The sequence below is a fragment of the Osmia lignaria genome, chromosome 14 (assembly GCF_051020975.1).
Source record: "Osmia lignaria lignaria isolate PbOS001 chromosome 14, iyOsmLign1, whole genome shotgun sequence".
Lineage (NCBI taxonomy): Eukaryota > Metazoa > Arthropoda > Insecta > Hymenoptera > Megachilidae > Osmia > Osmia lignaria.
The window spans coordinates 6651976-6670826 of NC_135045.1; the positions used below are offsets into that span (position 1 = coordinate 6651976).

The window sequence follows — 18851 nt, forward strand, 5'->3', positions numbered from 1 at the left end:
AAATATTCCATCGTGTCCAGTTAAAAAGAACAGCCCGTACAGTTATCAGGATGCGAGTAAAAGAGAAACAAGAAGGGGTAGAAAGCAAGTTCGACAGAGGGGGACACGAGGCGTGAGAAAGAGAGGAAGAGAAGAGAAAGATAGGGACAGGGGACAGCAATGGCTGGGGTTGTGTGTTCCGACGTAATATGGGCTTGTTCCCGTTTGCGACGCGGTTCTCCCGCGCTTTGCAATTAGCCTTTGTCGCGAATGCCCGAACAACAGCCTCCCCCTTACCCTTTGCGACCCTTGAAACCATGGCCACGTTTCTCCTATCTTCGCCATCCCCCCCCTCAGGACACACTAATATCCGACCATCTAAACAGTCGACGTAATGCACACCGTTCCGTTGTTATCGGGCCTTCGGTGAAATAGAAAATTCAGTATCAATTTTCCACGTGCACTGGCTAACTTCCGCTATTCAATCCCCTCCACGACGAAAGAGCTGCATCGAATTGATTCCATCTGTTCGATGGAATTTAATATTAACGCGATTTAGGTATACCACCGGCACGATTTCAATAACAGAAATTCCAAACGTTAGAATCGACCGATTACTTTCGGTATTAGAGTTGCTTTCCAACAGACTTTTGCGTATACCACGCGTTTGATAGTAGGGCACATCAAAAGGAGCAACGATGCGAATGAAATACGAAAGTGTATTCGATACTTTACGGCCTAAATGGATGAGAAAAACAGAGATTCCTACTCTGAATCGAAAACTATGCCTCGCGAAAGCTTCACGCCTGATCGATCTTCTGTAATGAAACCGCAGTTTCAATACATAGGTGCACTGAACTCGTCGATTGCCATTCCTTATATATGATTCAACTGTCCATAGAAGCAATTTACGTGTCGCGAACTTATATCGTCCGTTAGCAACGCGATCGAACGATGTTTCATTTAAAAGCTCGTCGTTATTTGTGAAATACGATTCGATATTACGTCCTATAACCGGAGAGCAAGAAAAATACATGATCGAACCGATGAAACGAGCTTCATCGTTGATTCTCAACGCGAAAAATCTTTCGGGGGAAAAAGAGAGAAAAAAAAATTTAGGGATTACACTGAAGCGTGGACTAACCGCGCAAGATGATTATTGCATGAATCTACGGTATCCCTGCAGCGAAGAGTTTATCTCGTTTCTGCTTGCAAAAGCTTCTCTAGCTACTACGGAATGCTGGCAGTGCTTGAACGAAGGTGGAATTCAAATTGTTATTTTAATATTTATCATCCGCTTCTTAAATCCCTCAAAACTGAGAGCCGCGGGATCAAGGATTCACCTCGTGGCATAATCTTCCGTAAAAGATGCTAAACGTTCAACTTAACGCCTCAATATTTCAAGCGTTTTATAACCGCTGTATAAATCACAAACGTATTAATTCAACCAAGGAATATAACATTCGCGCTCGTATTTTGAAAGTTTCTTTAATTGTTATCCATATCCCTAATTGAATCCCCGTGGTTTCAATTAGTTCTATTTTGTTTAATAACTTGTTTCCTCGGTATGGCGATAAGCAAATTGAAGTAAACTCTAATTGAAGTTCCTAGAATTTCTCTTTCTCGATTCAATAACGAGTTCCATATCGTAACATCGATACCACGCAACCCTTGAACTCGAGCTACCACTTCCCTAATGGAAGGTATTCGTTGATTCTAATTAGCTATCAGTTAGCCTTCGTTTTTCCTATGAAAGGATCGAAGTTCGAGCTCCCACTTCTATGGGTTCACGCACAAACTTGAATCCTCTTCGGCTTTTATAATGTGAAAGAAACATCCTCGGATCATGCATGCTTTCGCCAGTTACAATTACCATTCTCAGTCGATAAACGATGAAAACTAAAAGCAATTTGCAATTTATTAAAAATCCTATGTAACGATTATGGATGGAAAGAAAGAAATCGAATCACAGGCTGCTTATCGATGAAGAAGAAACTCGGAGAAAGGAGTACACTTCTCGTTCGAGATCGTTGATTGGGAAATCGTAAAGAGAGCGTTAAACGTGACTATGGTAGGGGGTTGATTTTAATCGAAGGTTATGCCGCCGGCAATAATCGGCAGTTAGCCGAGCACCGGTTCCGATGAGGCTGGGGTTTGCTGATAACAGACTTAGCGGAGGTGGCAAGTGGTGCAGGGGGAGAAGGGGCAGGGTTAAAACCCCTCCGGTAGCTAGCAACCATGTTACGATTCCCTGGTCGACGTCACGGCTACATTGCTAGAAGAGCGGATCAGGAGAGCCAGGTGGAAGGAGGAACGTGTACCGATGCTGGCTGGATAATCGATTGATCGCCTTCTTAATTAGCGGTCGGGGTATTTAGAGTGCTCATTCAATTACACAGTTGCGTAATCTGCTTACGCAGCCTGCATCGTCGTGCTTCCTTCGCTGAACTATCCTCGTTACCTGTCACGTACGACCTGTATATGGCTACTGCAACTGCTTGCCAGCATTTAGAAATTCTATTCGATGTTGTTGCAGCTTTGACGAAACTCCGATTAACAGAAAATCATCAACAGCGTAAAGCTTCGTTTAATTTCGTACCGACCTAACAGAAATGAAGATCCTTTGAGGGATTAACAAACATTTTTCTATTCAACGAAGATACACACGAATGGCCATTTCAGAGAAAGTATCGCTGATATTTAAATTGTACGAATCGAGGCAAAGGATATCAACGAGAACGTGCTAAATTTTTTATATAACTACAAAAATATATTCGAGTAGAAAGGGTTGATAAGTATAAGAGCAGCTGGATAGAACGATCCGTGGAGTCGATTAAGCAAGATTTAAGGGGAGGAAGTAAAGGTAAAATTTGATACGCCCACATTTCGCGCCACCATCGACACGATATAAACGATCTCGCGAACGAGTTGAGAATTCTCGATATCCGGCTGCAGTTCTCCACTTAAGCGCAATATCTCAAATTAATTCTCATAGTCGTAGCTGGCTGGTATTCTCGGCTTGTCCTTTCTCATCGTTCCCCATCCCAGCTTCCCTTTTGCCACCGCCGTCGACGCCGGCGACGACGACGAGGCTGCCGCGAGCCTGTATACATCTCGAAAGTGGGTACGAGGTTTCTACTTAGCCCCTTCTTCCCTTTCCATCTACCTAGCTTTCGCGATGCTTTTTACTCATCCTACTCACCCTTTTCCCGGCTACAAGATGTGTCACCGGCTTATGAGAGCTGCCCTCTCGTTCGCCGTGTTTCTTTCGCGCAAGTAAATGTTTTTAATTTCGTCGGGCACGTCGTCCTCTACTTTTACAAACGAATAAACGAACGAACGAACGAACGAACAGAAGGATAGCACCGGGTACGGGAAACGTGAACGACGCTTGCCAACACTCGGACGGTCGAGGCGGTTCGTTGCCACCCCGTTTGGACTAGACCAGCCAGTTTCGTCGTTTGCCGGTTTTTGCCGTCGCGAAAGTCAACGATTCGTGAGACGGAAAAGCCGGGAACGAAGATGAAATCAACGACGGCGAACCGTCTCAAATGCTTCACGAGAGCCGCGCAAAAAGTCGTCGAGATCTTGCCACCGACCTGAAGAGACGATATAAAAATAACGGATAACGTAGAATACAGTCAATTATTCTTTACGACGTGTAATAGTTTTATAGAAGATTCTAGTTAAGAACGATTGTCTAATAAAAATCATTACAGTGGTCCGTTAGTATTTTTATATCCTTAATTCTTTTATAAACAAGAAACGCTTCTGATAGATGAAAAGAAGCAAGGAAAAGCAAATTGTCGATACAGGATTTCAGATAGAGGGATGAAACGGGTAAACAGCATTTTCTATGGTATTATTGGTTCGACTGAATGCTCTACGAGCAATCGTAAGCCAAAAACACGTCATAAATTTTTCGCCTGTCAACGCGAATCTTCACCCTTCCACCCTTATTATGGTGCTGTATTTGCCGCGAATCGAGAAAGGGTGTATTGAGTGTCTGGCCGACTTGTCGCCGTGTACTTTCGTCCTACTTCCTCTTCTTTCCGGTACAAGGACACAGAGCTTGATACGTCTGACCAGATGGAATTTTTCCACTTTATTTTCCCGCTCCTTCGCACGATATCAAATTCCATTGCCTCCTACCTCTCTTCTTTTCTCCTCCTTTTACATGACGCTCTCTCGCACTGTATTTCACCTACACGTCCGACTCTCTTTTACCCCTGTCTCTCTCTTCACCTTCCGCTAAGGATATTCGCTTCTTCGTTGCTCTCTTTCGCGAGCAAAACGGAAGACAAGACAAATAAGGAGAACTCGAAGCGGAGAGGTACACGCGATGACGCGACTTCCGGAATAACGCGATTACATCGAGCCCGTGCGAGCAGCCGTACGGTTAGAAATCGATACCTATCGACGGTGAAGTATGAAGTGCGTTTAAATTTGTCGGAAGTCGTAAATCGTAAGCAAAATACGTATATATTACTCGGTCGCAAAAGCGACTTTCATCGAGCCAAACTTCCGTCGAATACACATCGAACGAGACGCTTATGTGTCACGCTTTTAATACATTTTATATCCACGAAAAATATCGAAAAGTTGCTGAAATTGTCGAGTTAAGATGTTTAAATTTGAAGCTTTTCAAGCTTTTGTTAAATTACACTGGAATTCAGTAGTAATACTAAAATATCTCAGCCTCTATTATGATGTCTGACATATCGTAGCCTTGTACTACTGGATTCTCGTACTACTGTCTGCAAATATACTTTTGGATGCGTGTTGTCCTGGATCAATGTACTCTTGAATGCATACTAGTACAATTTTCGATGCACACCACCTCATCGGTGTATATACACTTGGATGTATCCAATCTTGAGTGCGTGCAATTTGGATGCATGATATATTCAAAGGTGCTAAGAACACGGTTACTATCGCGATATTCTATGTTATCTGCAAATCAGTCGAGTCTGCGAATCAATATCTATTGGAGAGAAGATACGACAGGAATAAGTTCAACGAAAGTCTATCGCGCAACTAGAAGAGGCTCGTTTCCGTCCTATTCCCGCGTGACAGATAAAGCGGAACGACTGCTCGTGAACTCTCTAATCAGAGAGCGTTCTATCAAGTTTGTTCCGTGTACTTGATTACGTAGAATGCGAGACGGTAACGTTGTTACCGCCGCCTGAATCACGAGATATCGGGCTACGACTTTAATTAAGTCAGATTTATGGAGTAAATATCACGGATGAGAGGTATACAACCGCGCCGGCGAGGAAACTCAGCCGCGATTCGATTCTCCATAATTTCGTGTTAAAGTTCCCTAGTCCACCGTCCAATCGAATGGACATTAATTACAACGGACGAAGAATATCGGTTTTAGTGTCTCTTGAATAGACCAAATGAAGCTATTTTCGATACTTGAAAATCGATCAGTGATCCGATCAGAAACCGTCTGTACTTATAACTGCCATCGCCTGGGTGGCTATTTCGGATCGAAGAAAAGAGAGATTAAATTGATTAACATGAATAAATTCCTGTCAGCTTGCATAAAATATTTACGTCCAGCTGATAGATTTGCCGAGTTCTGCTCGCCGGGAGCCGCATAATTAGGTCCTGAGAGGACAGTTTTAGAAAGTCGCGTAACTCGGTAACCGAATTAAGTCACCATATCTCATTCTATCTTTCACCGTATATATTCAGTCGACTCGTTCACCAGCTTAGGGTCCTTACTGCAATCGCTTGGACTTCAGCTACCAGCGGCGACTTATTAAATTCCTCCAAGTTTCTTCTCATTTGACACGGTAACACCTTGTGTCTTTACGACGTGTAGCTACATTTCCTACACTCTGTATTCTCCCCTTTCTGTCCCCCTTCTCACTTTCTCTTACACCCTGTTCCACGAACTGTGACCTTCCAACACGTGCTTGACTTAAACGCAATCTAATATGGTTTAAGTTCGCGTAAGGAGTCAGGACGGAAACAAGTTACCGCGCCTAATCAAGCCTCGCTTTAGCCCCGAGAACCGCTTCCCAGAGACGTTGGAAACTACTTGTCTAACTAATAATCGCGGTGGACTTGCAGACTGAAACTTAGCGAGCAAAGGCTCTTTGGTGGGCTCGCCGGTGCGCCCTGGGTGTATTTCTCGATAATTGTCCACTGAAAGTATCAATTTGTCACGCTATTCTGATTCTTGAAAGAACGTAACGTCCGTTACACTTGTTACTAATAGAAAATCAAAAGAATTTAATGATCTACCTTGCTGCGAACGTTTGTTTTCAGCGTAGAAAGCAAACAGAAAATTTCTCGAAAATAGAACTTTCTCGAGGAAAGTTTTAACGAAATGAATGAACGAATTGTTTCCGATTAGTTCGGTGTGTATCCGTATTAATTCGTTAATGATCCAAGAAACTCCAATATACGTGTAACGATACAAACACGATTTAACGATCATCGTCGCACACTATACTCGACCGTTGGAGTTCGAAACTTGGGGATGCACTGGAATCTGTTTGACCGTATTAGCTACGGGGTGTGTTTGTCAGGAGCAAACGGGCGAAACCTGTAATTATGTTTGGCGTCGATTGCTTAAGTACACACAGCAGGATCCGTAGCGGATCCTGCGTCTGTCAAAGGGGCGTTATGTACTCTTCGAGGCTTAGATGGACCTCCAAGTTCACGGATAGGGAAGACGAACGCTGGCGAGTAGAAATTAATTACTGTGTAAGGTAAACACAGATCGACAAAGATACTCGATTCTAGCCGATCGCGAAGGAAACAATCGACAATTCCCTCGTCAATACTGATTCGATAAATTACATAATATCTGAAAACCCTTTTGCATTCAAAATGAATCCTTAAAGAATTTTCTCTAATTTTTCTTTCTTCGGTTAATTAATTGCATTAAAGTCATGATACTCCTTACTACATTCAAGGAGTAAGGTAACCTAAAGTTACCTCGAGGAACGATAGCGTGATAAGCCAACGAGTCTATAGAAAGAGGAAGAAATCATCCGAGGAGGAAATGAAAAACGAGCAAACCCAGAAGGAACAACACGAAGACAAATTTCTTGAACGAAAGTTATCATGTATCTTTAGGGTCAGAATCCCAGCGAACGCCGTGTATAAAGTGCAGCTACCGGAAAGGTACGGTTATGTCGAGTACCGTGTCGGTAAAGACAGTGTGCAAGTGAACAAGTACATGGTCCGTTGGTCTAATCTAAGGCTAAGTTAGGTTGGGTTAAAGTAGACGAGACCTCAACTGGTATTAGTCGAATCAGGTTAGTGTCCTACCACCCCACCGAAAGTTCCCGTAGTCCCCCAGATATTCCTTACCACCACCCCCTCGTCCCCCTACCCCCTTTCCTCCTTTTACAACCATCGACCACAACTCCAACAGTCGCCGACCGCGCTGACAAATTCTGGTTATTTCTCACAGCTGTGACTCGGTGTACATTGTCAATTGAAGATAAACATTGACATACTTCCGGCTGACCTGATCCCCTACTGACGATACGCGGTTAATTTGCCAGACTAACGTTGAACGCATGATTAAATATATGGTCGCCATTAACGGAAAATTACGCTGCCAGCCTCGAGGCGAAATTAATTTCGTTGATGAACTTAGCGGCGGCAAAGATACGATTTAATTCTCGAACAACGGCGGTCGGGTCAATCGTGACCCAAACTTACGAAAGGTGTATAACGGTACACCGACTAAAATTACGTATTCAAGTTTCGAAATGAATCTATCGCATATTAGAAATATAAGATTTAAAAGATACATATGAAAATGAATTTAGAAACTATGCTCGTGATATGAATTTTTATCGGCGGACATGAAATTCATTCGTTATTCGTCAAAGTGGTACTTGAAATTCTCTAATGCGAATATAAATCACGTGTTCGAGAGCGTGTAATTTCAAATAGCGTTAAAAACTTGGCTCCTTTGTCAATTTAATCCGAAGTTTCCGCGAAAACATATTTTTCAGCTAATAACTCACACCTGACACTTCTACCGAACCTCCGCCTGCACATTCATATCCCGAGCTCGTAAATCAAACACAGGGGTCTTACCGCAAGAGTTTCCATTAGTCCCGAAAAAATTCATGGATGACAAATACGATTGTTTGAACGACTCACCTGTAACAGAAAAGAACGAATGCATATGACTAAAATGAGTAATTAAGATTCAGTTTCGTGACAGCAAATCCATTTAATAAACGATTACGAACGAAATACTATTAATTATATAAAAGATAAATACATACGAAAGTTGAACTAAAAATAAGAAATTGTCCTGGATGGAAAGAAATGTATCACCCTAGGACACGATTGCGTTCACATACCAATCAACGTGTTAAACCGTACATTTTCTGTTAACAACTTTCAACATAGGAACAAACCCATGTCGAATAAAGAAGAAAAAAAAACAATACGCTGTATACAGTCCATCAAACGGAAAAGCAATATAAATATTCAATCACCCAGGAAACAATGTTATACCTGAACAAACATGTCGATTTCACCTCTTCATCCCCAACGATCTATCCATAAAAATTTCCCGGTGTTTCACGCGAGCAAAGAGAAAGAGGATTCAATAAACGAGCTCCATTTTCTCGCAGGATGTTTTGAAAAATGCGACTACGGGGGTGCTCGATACCGCTCGTAAGGGGAATCCAGCGGATATGTCTTACTGTTTCGTAGCCAATATTCGTGTCGTCGACAGAACGATACAATGGCAACGGCTCGATGATGGTACGAGGTATAGAGAGGATAAAGTAGAAGAGGTACAGCAGAAAGAAGGAAGGAAAGCCGAGAATAGGCGTAAATCAATCATATGCAAAACAGCGCGTCGATAAATCTTGGCGCGGCAATAAAATCGTATCAATCAAGCAGAAGTAAACGTGGTCGATGTTTTTTCTTATTTCCGATTCAGCGAGCAACGGTTCGTCGACGTTTCCGGAGAAAGCGGAAGCCGGCTGGCCGTCGATGAAACGAGATCTTCTCACGCGAATCGAACGAAAGCGACGAAGAAGCAGAGGGAACGAGAAGAAATTTCGAAGCAACCCTTAGATTCTTCGAGCGGATAGGGAAATGACGAGCAAAACGGTGGAAAACGGAAAGAAAAATGACCAAATTTTCGCGAGCTGGTCCAGTATTCTATTTTTGTAAGATACATACGTGCCAACAAAGTTGCTGTATCAGGGTTGAATGGTGAATATTTGTAGAAAATCTGAAACCACGAATCGAAACTCTGATTTCGTTGTTTAACCAAGAGGAAATTGTGATTGATGTATCGAAAGAGGATAAAAATGGTACATTTAATTTTTCATAAAAATGTTCATTTTAAATTGAAAAAGAATTAAATAAAATAAGCCCCGAAATAAATCTGGAGTTTTCATTCTTGTGGCTCAAGTTACTTTTGTAGTCTTTTAATTTCTCGACGTTTAAATACGTTTCCAATAAATTACCACAAACTGGATTTTGTTTCATTAACTTAAATACATCCTGGCAACATAATGTCGACAACGTTGAACGCGTTAAAGTAACTATATCATTCAATTTTCCTAATAAGTTACCTTTCGACACTAAAAAGTTCCATAAAACGAATAGCTATGAAAAGCTGCGAACACAAAATATCGCGTAAATAATTACAGTAGACGATAAAATCACAGGACGATTCCAGCCCATTTCAATGTTCAAAAGATACGAGCCTTTAACTCCTATCTTCGTAAACGGCGTAAAACGGCGTACTCGTTCTCACGTTCATGCAGCCATCTTTTTCCACATCCTGCTAGCTACAGGCAGGGCAGTAACTTTTAATTCGCGTGCCCAACGCCGACCAATCTGTGTCGTGCGCGCTCCTATTACTCCTGATAAGGTAGAGGTAATTTATTTACCGGGCACGGGGGATGCCATCACGCGACTTCGTCTTTCTACCTTTCTTCCAGCCACCCAGAAGAGACGTAAAAGAAGGCGGAAGCGAAAATCGAGGAAAAAGACCGGCCGCCCGGTTTAGCGAATCAGAGCAGTTGTATACGCGGGATAGTAAGCCAGACATATAAGGAAATAAAAATTTAACGACTATAAAAGGTACAAACAATGTTACCGCGCGTGAAAGAATGAGAAAATATGTATTCTTATTACGACAAAACGTACTCGTGAACGAAACGCAAATAGAAAGTGGAATAGAAAAGGATATTTCCCTAAGATAAAAAATCAGGTTCAAAGATTCTTCAAATTAAACCTTGTTGCAACTCGTTGTCTTTATTTGTTCTAACACACAGAATAACTGACGAAACGTATTGATTTAACCCTTGTCTCCTCGCAAAATCAAACAATGATACCACGCAATTATCTCAGGATATCATTAAAATTTACAAAACTACAGATAACGATACAGCAAATAAAAGGAAAACTTCCCAAGTAAATGATGACACAGAACAGTTACATTTGTTCTTACAAAATAAACCTGTTCATTTGTAAGAAAACCGCGAATTACCTTTTAAAGTAAAACCGCGAATATTTACAAAAGCAGGAAGAAACAAGAATAATCGTTACAGAGAAACGCATTAGGGAAATGCTTGCTTGCTTACCTAATGAATCTTCCACCTCGAGTTTCCTCGAAACAAAATGGGTGGGACGCATGAAAAAAAAATAAATTTCCGCGAATTACCGTCCACTCCGGATGAATGAAAACAGAAAAACGCGATGTCTCTTTCTCTCGCGAAGAAACGGAGAAATCCGGACGGTTCGTCACGGCTGTTGGGTTATCCGTTTCGTTGAAGCGTCAGCGTTGCTTAGAACCGCCACGAAAGAGGAAGAGGAATCGTCTGACAATGAACGAGAGGGTGGCGTATGAAACCAGAAAGGGTTCCCTTTCGGCCAACGTGATCGATGATCCAACGCAAGACATTGGGGACCTCCTTTCCCCGCCAGGATACTTCGTTCCGGCGAATTTTATTCGTGCTCGTTGATGTAAGCCACGCTATGTTACCAAAGAATATTGCCTTCTCTTTGTACAAGGATACGCCATAAAAGCTTGATGGATTAAGGGTGACGCGTTCAAATTAAACATCTTCTTTCGTATATAAGCACGCACGAAATATTGGAAAATATGAAAGACTATTTTAACGTTTCACTTTGAACGCAACAAGTCGTTTCACAATTTCTTATCAATATTTTGTTTTATTAACGCTAAACCTACCGACGCTTCATGTATACCTACCCCTACCGTGAGCGGTCAAATGACCGCTTTTAAAAATACATGTTTCTTAATATATGAACAATTAGATAGTGAACAAAATATTTTTTTATATTTAAAATGTATTTAACGTATCGTGAAATTAAATGGCGATACGATAACGTCGTATACAGGAAGTCCTAAACGAAATTTTAAAAACATTCATTTGACCGCGCGTGGTAGGTTTAGTGTTTTTTATCTGTCGCAAAAATGACTGATTTTCAAAATGAGTTAAAAATATTCACAGATAAACGTTTAGAAAAATTTTCATCGAGGAAAAGGAAAAAAAAGGAAACGTTGTATGGAAGGTGTTGAAAAATTTGTTCAGCGATCGTCGACGCGATCGTAATGAGATTCAGGAACAAGATAGGGACCGATAGAGAAGGATATTATTGAGAAACCGGAGATAGAGTATGAAATCCCTTCAATTACGATGCAGAGACATGGCTGGAGGATTTGCAGACGTGCAAAGAAGGTGGAAGGTGAAAAATAGAGGGTGTTACAGCGAACTGAAGAAACGTGCGAGAGGGACGCGATCATTTTGTCAGTGTGGAAGAATGTCAGCGAAGGTGGCTCGAAATCGTTTACCCTTGTCGCGATCGACAACGTTGAAATTTCATTACACCGATATTACGACTGCTGAAACTGTGCTCGTCAAAGGGTAATAAAATTGAAAACCGGTTGATATTCGTCGCGTATTCAGAGGACACGATGAAGCGGATTTGTAAGGAAGAGGAACACCTTTCCGGAATTCATCTTGCGTAGCGTTCTTTGGAATTTCCTGTTCGACCAAATTTCACTTCTACTTCAATTTTACTATTTTAAAATATGTAATAAATTTACAGTTAAGATAAAACTAGATATTATTTCAACGTGAAATTTTTATAAATGTATTTATTTGTATCTATGAATTTTTACTCCCTCGTGAATATTTCAAATTTATTCGCGATACGATCCTGCAAGTATAAGCTTCTAGTTGCGTTGTTTTTCTGAAGTGTTCAGTTCAACCACACTTCAACATAGTAAACAGAACTGACCGTACTGATTGAGCTAAATTCTAGGAATACAAATCATCTAATACGAAGTCCTTGTATTTCGAGAACACAATAAACTGGTTTCCTTTATCATTCCTATCGTAGGTATACAATTGACCTCCGTAAGTTTGTTTACTATGTATACCTCATCGGTTTATTCATTGTGTTCTCAACAGATTCTAATTCTTAAATTAACTATTACTCGAGGTTATATATGAAGACTTATTATCACTATTATAATATTAGCAAATTTTGTAATATTAAAAACAGTAAAACTGTAATTTTGATTTATTGCATATTTCGAATTAAAGAATGCAATGTAAAATAGTTTTGCAAACGTGTCCTTGCACTCTGATTTTAATATTATAAAAAACAATTGTATCACATTCTGTATCATAAATATTGTTCTAAATGCGATATAAATTTCAACGCGGCTGTAGTTCCATGTTTCACCACCCGTAGAACCAAAATGTCCCCTGATAGATCTCGACGAGTCCTATCGAATGAACTTAGTTCCAGGTTGCGCAAACGAATAATGAAAAAGTTATAATCGGTTGAATTTTTGTATTTTTTACTTAAAAGGAAGTTTAAAGTTCCTATTTATAATAGCGGTTGAGTGGCTTATAGGTTAAGGCACTCGCTTTTTGAAGCTCAATCGCATTTCCTCTCTCAATTTAATTATGTTAGGTTAGCTTAATTTTTTTCATTTGCATAACCTGAGACTAGGCTCATTCAACAGGACTTGTCGAGACCTTTCAGAATATATTGTCCTATTTTGGGGGTGGTGAATCATAGAACTGTACCCTTCTACGATATTAATTATTTTCTTACCTTGAACTACAGAAAATGAGCTGTGCCTCCTCCGCACTTCATCGGTACATTCAGGATCAAACACATTCACTTAACACACACGCGAAATATACTCAAAATTGAAGAGATATTAAATAATAAATGATTTATAAACTATATTGTTCCTAACAATTTAACGTTTAATTGTGTTTGGAAAATATAATAGAACACCTCGACGCACACGTATTACTGACCCGACGCGCGAAACACGACTGTCTGAATCTAGCTTCGATACTCTTAATCGCTCGCGATGTATGTATACAAACACAAACCGGCGTTAGATTCCGTTCTATTCGAAGGATTCGGATAATACAAAGCAAGTTGACGCAGTCACGTATTTTTAAATTCATACAAGTGTTAATTACCAATACCTAATCAATATCATTGACCATTTTAGTATTATCGAAGCGAGTGTATTTAAACTGTCGATATTTTTAACTAACAATCCTTGATCCGTATTATCAATCAATTCGCTATTATTGAAGGAACTGGATTTTAATTGTCGCTATTATACCTAATCAATATTATTGAAGCGCTTGTATTTAAACTGTCGGTATTTCGAACCATCAATACCTAATCTATATCAATTATTAATTGGATAATAAATATAGCAGCGCACCTATTTAAACTACCGCTATTTCCTTTTTTTTTTTAATGTACAAGTATAAAATTATAAAACAAAGATAAAAGAATGTGATAAATGTATATATGAATATTTTTGAAAATAGGACTTTTCTAAAATTGAAATAGAAAATCCTGACTATCCAATTGGTGGCAAAGAGGCCAACTGCATTACCGCTGGAAGACAGCTACGTTACGAACGGCGGGTATTTATGAAAGTTCGTGAGCTTACAAGAAATTCGATGGGAAGTTAAATATCCTCGGATAACTGGCTTTCTCTATTTTCCCATAATGGATCAAGAAATCTCGACCGATAACAATTTCGCGTATCCTCGTCAATCTTCGAAAAGAGTAAACGAGAAATAAATGAACAGCCAAACAGCAATGTAATTCATTTATTAAGTGGTTTCCAGAAACCAGTATGGTCAGATGTGTTTGTTAAATGTATATACGAGTGCGACCAGATCTGCAACTTGAAATTTACGATCCTCGTTGTGGGCGACATAATTAAAGGATAATAAAGTTCAAACCAGTAATACTGTTATATCCCTTGGAATAACGGTTCAGAAATATTTGATAGAACACACAGCGATACGAGCGTTGCTCTTGATTTATTATACAAGTTAGAATTAACGAGTACCGAGATACGAAGGTAATGACTGTGACCATAAAAAGCAGTAGCTAATAGGATAAAACCGAGATGAAATGCGTGGAAACAAAAAACGATTTTAATTACATCGGATTTAAAGCAACATATCTAGAAACGTCGTATTCAATTAACTTATATTTCCGTATTAAACGAAAGTTACTACCGGATTCGTAATTTCTTTTTCAACGATATTAACCGGACCGAGATTGCGCGGTGAAATTTTCGCGTATATCACCGGCTGAAATCCAAATCGATAGTTATCGTTCCACGAATCCGCGTGTCTTATATTTTACGATCGATCTTACCGTAAATTTGCCGCGAAATCACGAAAGTGGATAGCGCACATTTTATTACCATTTTCACCGTCAACTACGCTAACAAAGATGGTATCGTTGGACCATTCTTTACGGTGTCTCGTTCGTTTTGCGTTCGCGCCTAAGGACGGAGCGAAAAGGGTGGACGACGAAAGTAGAAATGGCACACAAAAGAGACCGACCTAATCGTAGAACTTTCATTCGAAAATTATTTTATAATAATCCTTTGGAATAAGGGTTCCGAAGGGGTAGCCACCTCTATAAACCCAAAGTGATGCGCTTATTTACGCCGGTTAGAATAGTAAATTATCGAATCGACTGCACGTTGACGATACCGAAACTCTTTCTAAGGGAACATTTATTAGGCGCGAAACGACGGTGCCTCGGAAATTAATGGTGGATCCGCTGGTCAAGGTATCTCGGATATAAAATATTTCGGACGATGGGGGCCCATCGTTAACGCGCCACTACCTAGAACTGGCCTATCTCGTTAGCGACTCGATCGTTAAGATCTCCGGGACATCGCGTGATCTTTCCACTCACGCTTAACTTTTACCCAATTAGGTAATCGATGCTCTTCGTCCCGACGCTATCCGATGTATTCCCGATACCGATCTTCGTGATTCTATAAGTCGAAAGTGTTCGAATGGCCCGTGTTTGATTCGACTATTTCAGATTCAGACCCGCGAGCCAAGGGGCCGGGATAAATACGAGACGGTGTTTAAAAAGCAATTAAGACAACTTAGACAAGCGATGAATAAATTAGAATTCAAATGATCAATTCGTATTAGACACTGTAGGAAAGTGTACAATTATAAATTTTCTAATACTCGAATGAATCATCTCCGCGCAAGCAAACTAGCTAAATCATTCGACGATTACGTGGCCATATATTAGCATCTACGATTTCCTTATATCGTACCACGGAGAGTAACCGATGGTCATGGAAATCCCTTGATATTATCCCCGGTAACAAAATATACCGCGACTATTATTAACCGTGCTATTAAAGTTCGTGGATGTTTACACGGGGTCATCCATAAAAGTGACATGAAAAGCGTTTCAAAGCTGGCAGCGCCACGAAGGAAAATCTATTCGCTTGTATTCCCGACAAGAACGTCATAATCCTGGTGCATCCGTTTCGCGAACCAGCAGGCGCATAGATCCCTCGCGTCGATCTCGAGGACGCCGCGGCGCGCCGATCCCGCTGTAACGATCGCACAATACCGAAGCCCTTATTTATAGGGTAGTAAAAATTTGAATAAATTTCTGCCGCCGCGGGTACGATGCGGCGGTTCTATCGCGAACGCTGGTTATTTATTCACTTAATGCAAAGGGAGCTGTTTCTCGCCGCGTCGAAGAGCATCATTATTCGATTTTCGGCGAAGTTTTAGCGTGCCGAGAGGGTCGGTCCGCGGGCCCGTAGACAAGCGTCCACGGCAAAAGTAGTAAATTTTCACCCTTCCCACCCGGCAGTAAATTTACCTTCGCCTTTCAATAGGACCACGCCAACGGAAGGAGCCGTTCTCGTCCCCCGATCGCGGCAGAAATCTCCTCCCTCCAATTTTCCTTCTCTCTCCTTCCCCCTTTTCACCTTCCACGGCCTTTCTCTTATCCCCTTGCTCTGGCTCGTCGACGTCACTCCGCTGCTTTCCTTTCCTTTCGTTTTTATTAGTTTTCGCCGCGATGGCGATTGCACTGGGTCCGCGATGGTGGCGATGACGATCGAACCCGGCTGGTCAGAGTGGTGGTAGACAACGGTGGACATCGGTGACGGTGATACGACGAGGACGGTGGCGGTGGTCGCGGCACGCTGCTGGTAGTGGTGGACGACGGGTCTTCTCCGTGGAAAGAAAGCCGCTATGGAAGGAGAGAGAATTCTCGGCAAGTCTGCGATTTCACCGGTTGGGCGTGGACGATATTTATGCTCGTTTCTTCCGACTGTTTGCTACTTTTTTCTTTTTCTCCATGTACCCTCCGCGGGAATCCGTGTTGTTTGGATTTTCTGCTCGTTTTTCCCTTTCGACGAGAAGCTACCTCCGTCCACGATGTTCCACGAACACCGGAATCATTATTTTCCGTCGCTGAATTGGCTACCGTGTACAACGATGGTTACTTTAAGTGGTAATCTTAAAACAGATGCGTGCTTCATATGAAGCGTAGGACGCTAATCTACTCTAATCGTAAGATTAATAAGACCATTATGAAAAATGAATATTCTTTGCTTCCGTGTGTAATGGTCCGAGGTTACATGCATCGCGATTTCAGCGTGGACAATATTTACGTCCCCTTGAATTTTCAAGCATGCTTCAGCCAACCATCCGATTAACCGTGCCTGTTACACCCAACACCGCTGGTGACGCGTTGTCGTCGCGACATACTCCTTTTTTCGCATCCAACGAATCGACTGTCGCCGAATTTGGCTCGAGGCCCATCGTGGCCTCTTTTGCCGCGCCAACGAGGATCTCGATGCCGGATCGACATCGATCTGACACGGAACCAGTTACAGAATGACTTTATCAATCTCGGAACCGATCGAGCAAGCAAATCTCCTATAAACCTGAGCCCCGCCTAAGAAATCCGCGACGATACCGTGTAACCGATGAAGACATCCTTCAAATACTTCGTATCATCGCGAGCGAATAACACGTCACAGGAATTATACAAGCCGCTTGCTTCCAGGACTTTTTTTCAAATTCGATCCTTGCTCAGATTATTTACATCCTCTTCTCGCATTCAAACTAGTTCTTCAAAGATCCAGCCAACGGATACAAGGATATCGGAGCGATAGCATCGTAAATCTCTCGTTTCCTATCTGCCGGCCGTCAAGAATGAAAATGACCCTTTTCCTGGGAAATCGAGCGGTTAGCAACAGGAAGGACGGGGTAAAGAGGACCCCCGAGGTCAAGGTGATAAATTTGTAAAAGCAATTTAAGATCGCGGTGTACACGAGACGTACAACGCCCCAGGACCGCGTTCCTTGGCTCCCTTTATCTGTGTCCCTTCGCGTGCAACGTACACATATCAACTTTTTATCTCGACCGAGACAATTCGACAACGACCACGCGTCCTTATAAACGGACTATGCCGCATAAGTATCCGCCGCAACCCACATCCGTACACGAACAGAAACTGGCCCGCGTGCCGGAATCTTGAATACCAGGAAAAACCTGCACCCCGTATCCCTGCCACGGCTCATTTTATCTTTCCCACCGTTGTCCCGTGAATCCTGGATAACCGACAGATAAAAACCGTGCGTTCACGAATATTTCGATAAAGCCCCGTGGCCGTGTAACAGCGTCGGGACGACAGGACGCCGCTCGAGAGGGACGCACTTTCGTGCGAACAAAATTTATGAAGCAGATTCCGAGAAGTCCTCGATGTCAATAAGGCTAACTTCTGGTGAAATTATGTTATCGTAAGAACGAAACGATGCAAGCGTTTTAATATAATGACAGACGGACGAGGGGGGAAAAAAAAGTAACTCTGGAATGAACACTTCGAACATAATTCCTCTGAATTAATTGTAAGTTTGTAGCAGGAACGCGCTACCATGCAACTTTATCAGCCGTACAGGTTGAAACAAATTTCTGCCGACGATAAAGATAACTTCTGGCCAAATTACGTTATCGCGGGGACGAAACGAGACATGTATTTTTTACACATCGACAAGCCTGCCGCTGGTTGAATCCTCGCGTTATCCTGGCTGTCGTGTAACCTGTCATAGATTCGAAGGAATTTCCGCCGCGACGATGGCGTTGATGAGAGTAAGTACTCTACCTCGGTGGCACGGTAAACGAGAACGAGAAAATTATTTAGAAGCTTTATAACCGACGATTCTCACGGGACAGACGAACCACTGGGACTTGCCTTTTAGCGCAGTATGAAATATCTCGCCGCAGGCCGCAAACGGAAAGCAATTACGGAACATTAAAAGCGGCAAGGCAGGAGGCGTACGAACCACAGAAGATGAGAGACCGCACGGGAGGTTGTGAGCCTCTTTAAAAAATGTCTCGAAGCTTCCTTCCACCGGCAGCGTTTCAAAGGATCACCCTCTCATTGTCACCGAAAGGGCAAAATAATTGAACCTCGATGTCCACGAATGAGTACGTCTAATCGACTTAACTTTACAGCAAGAATACCAGGATTGGTATCCAATT

The 18851-nt window shown here is 41.8% G+C and overlaps 1 protein-coding gene across 10 annotated transcripts in view; it reads right to left on the minus strand.

The window, feature by feature from the left end:
- Positions 1-18851, minus strand: part of LOC117605741 (agrin) — a 347580-nt gene that overhangs the window by 262182 nt on the left and 66547 nt on the right. The window contains exon 1 of one of the 10 annotated variants that reach the window (XM_034327401.2): positions 13090-13652. The exons of the other annotated variants lie outside the window; for them this stretch is intronic. The gene's annotated coding sequence lies outside the window, so the exon portion shown is untranslated. Of the gene's footprint in view, positions 1-13089; positions 13653-18851 lie in introns of those variants that run through there. 10 annotated transcript variants of the gene reach the window in all.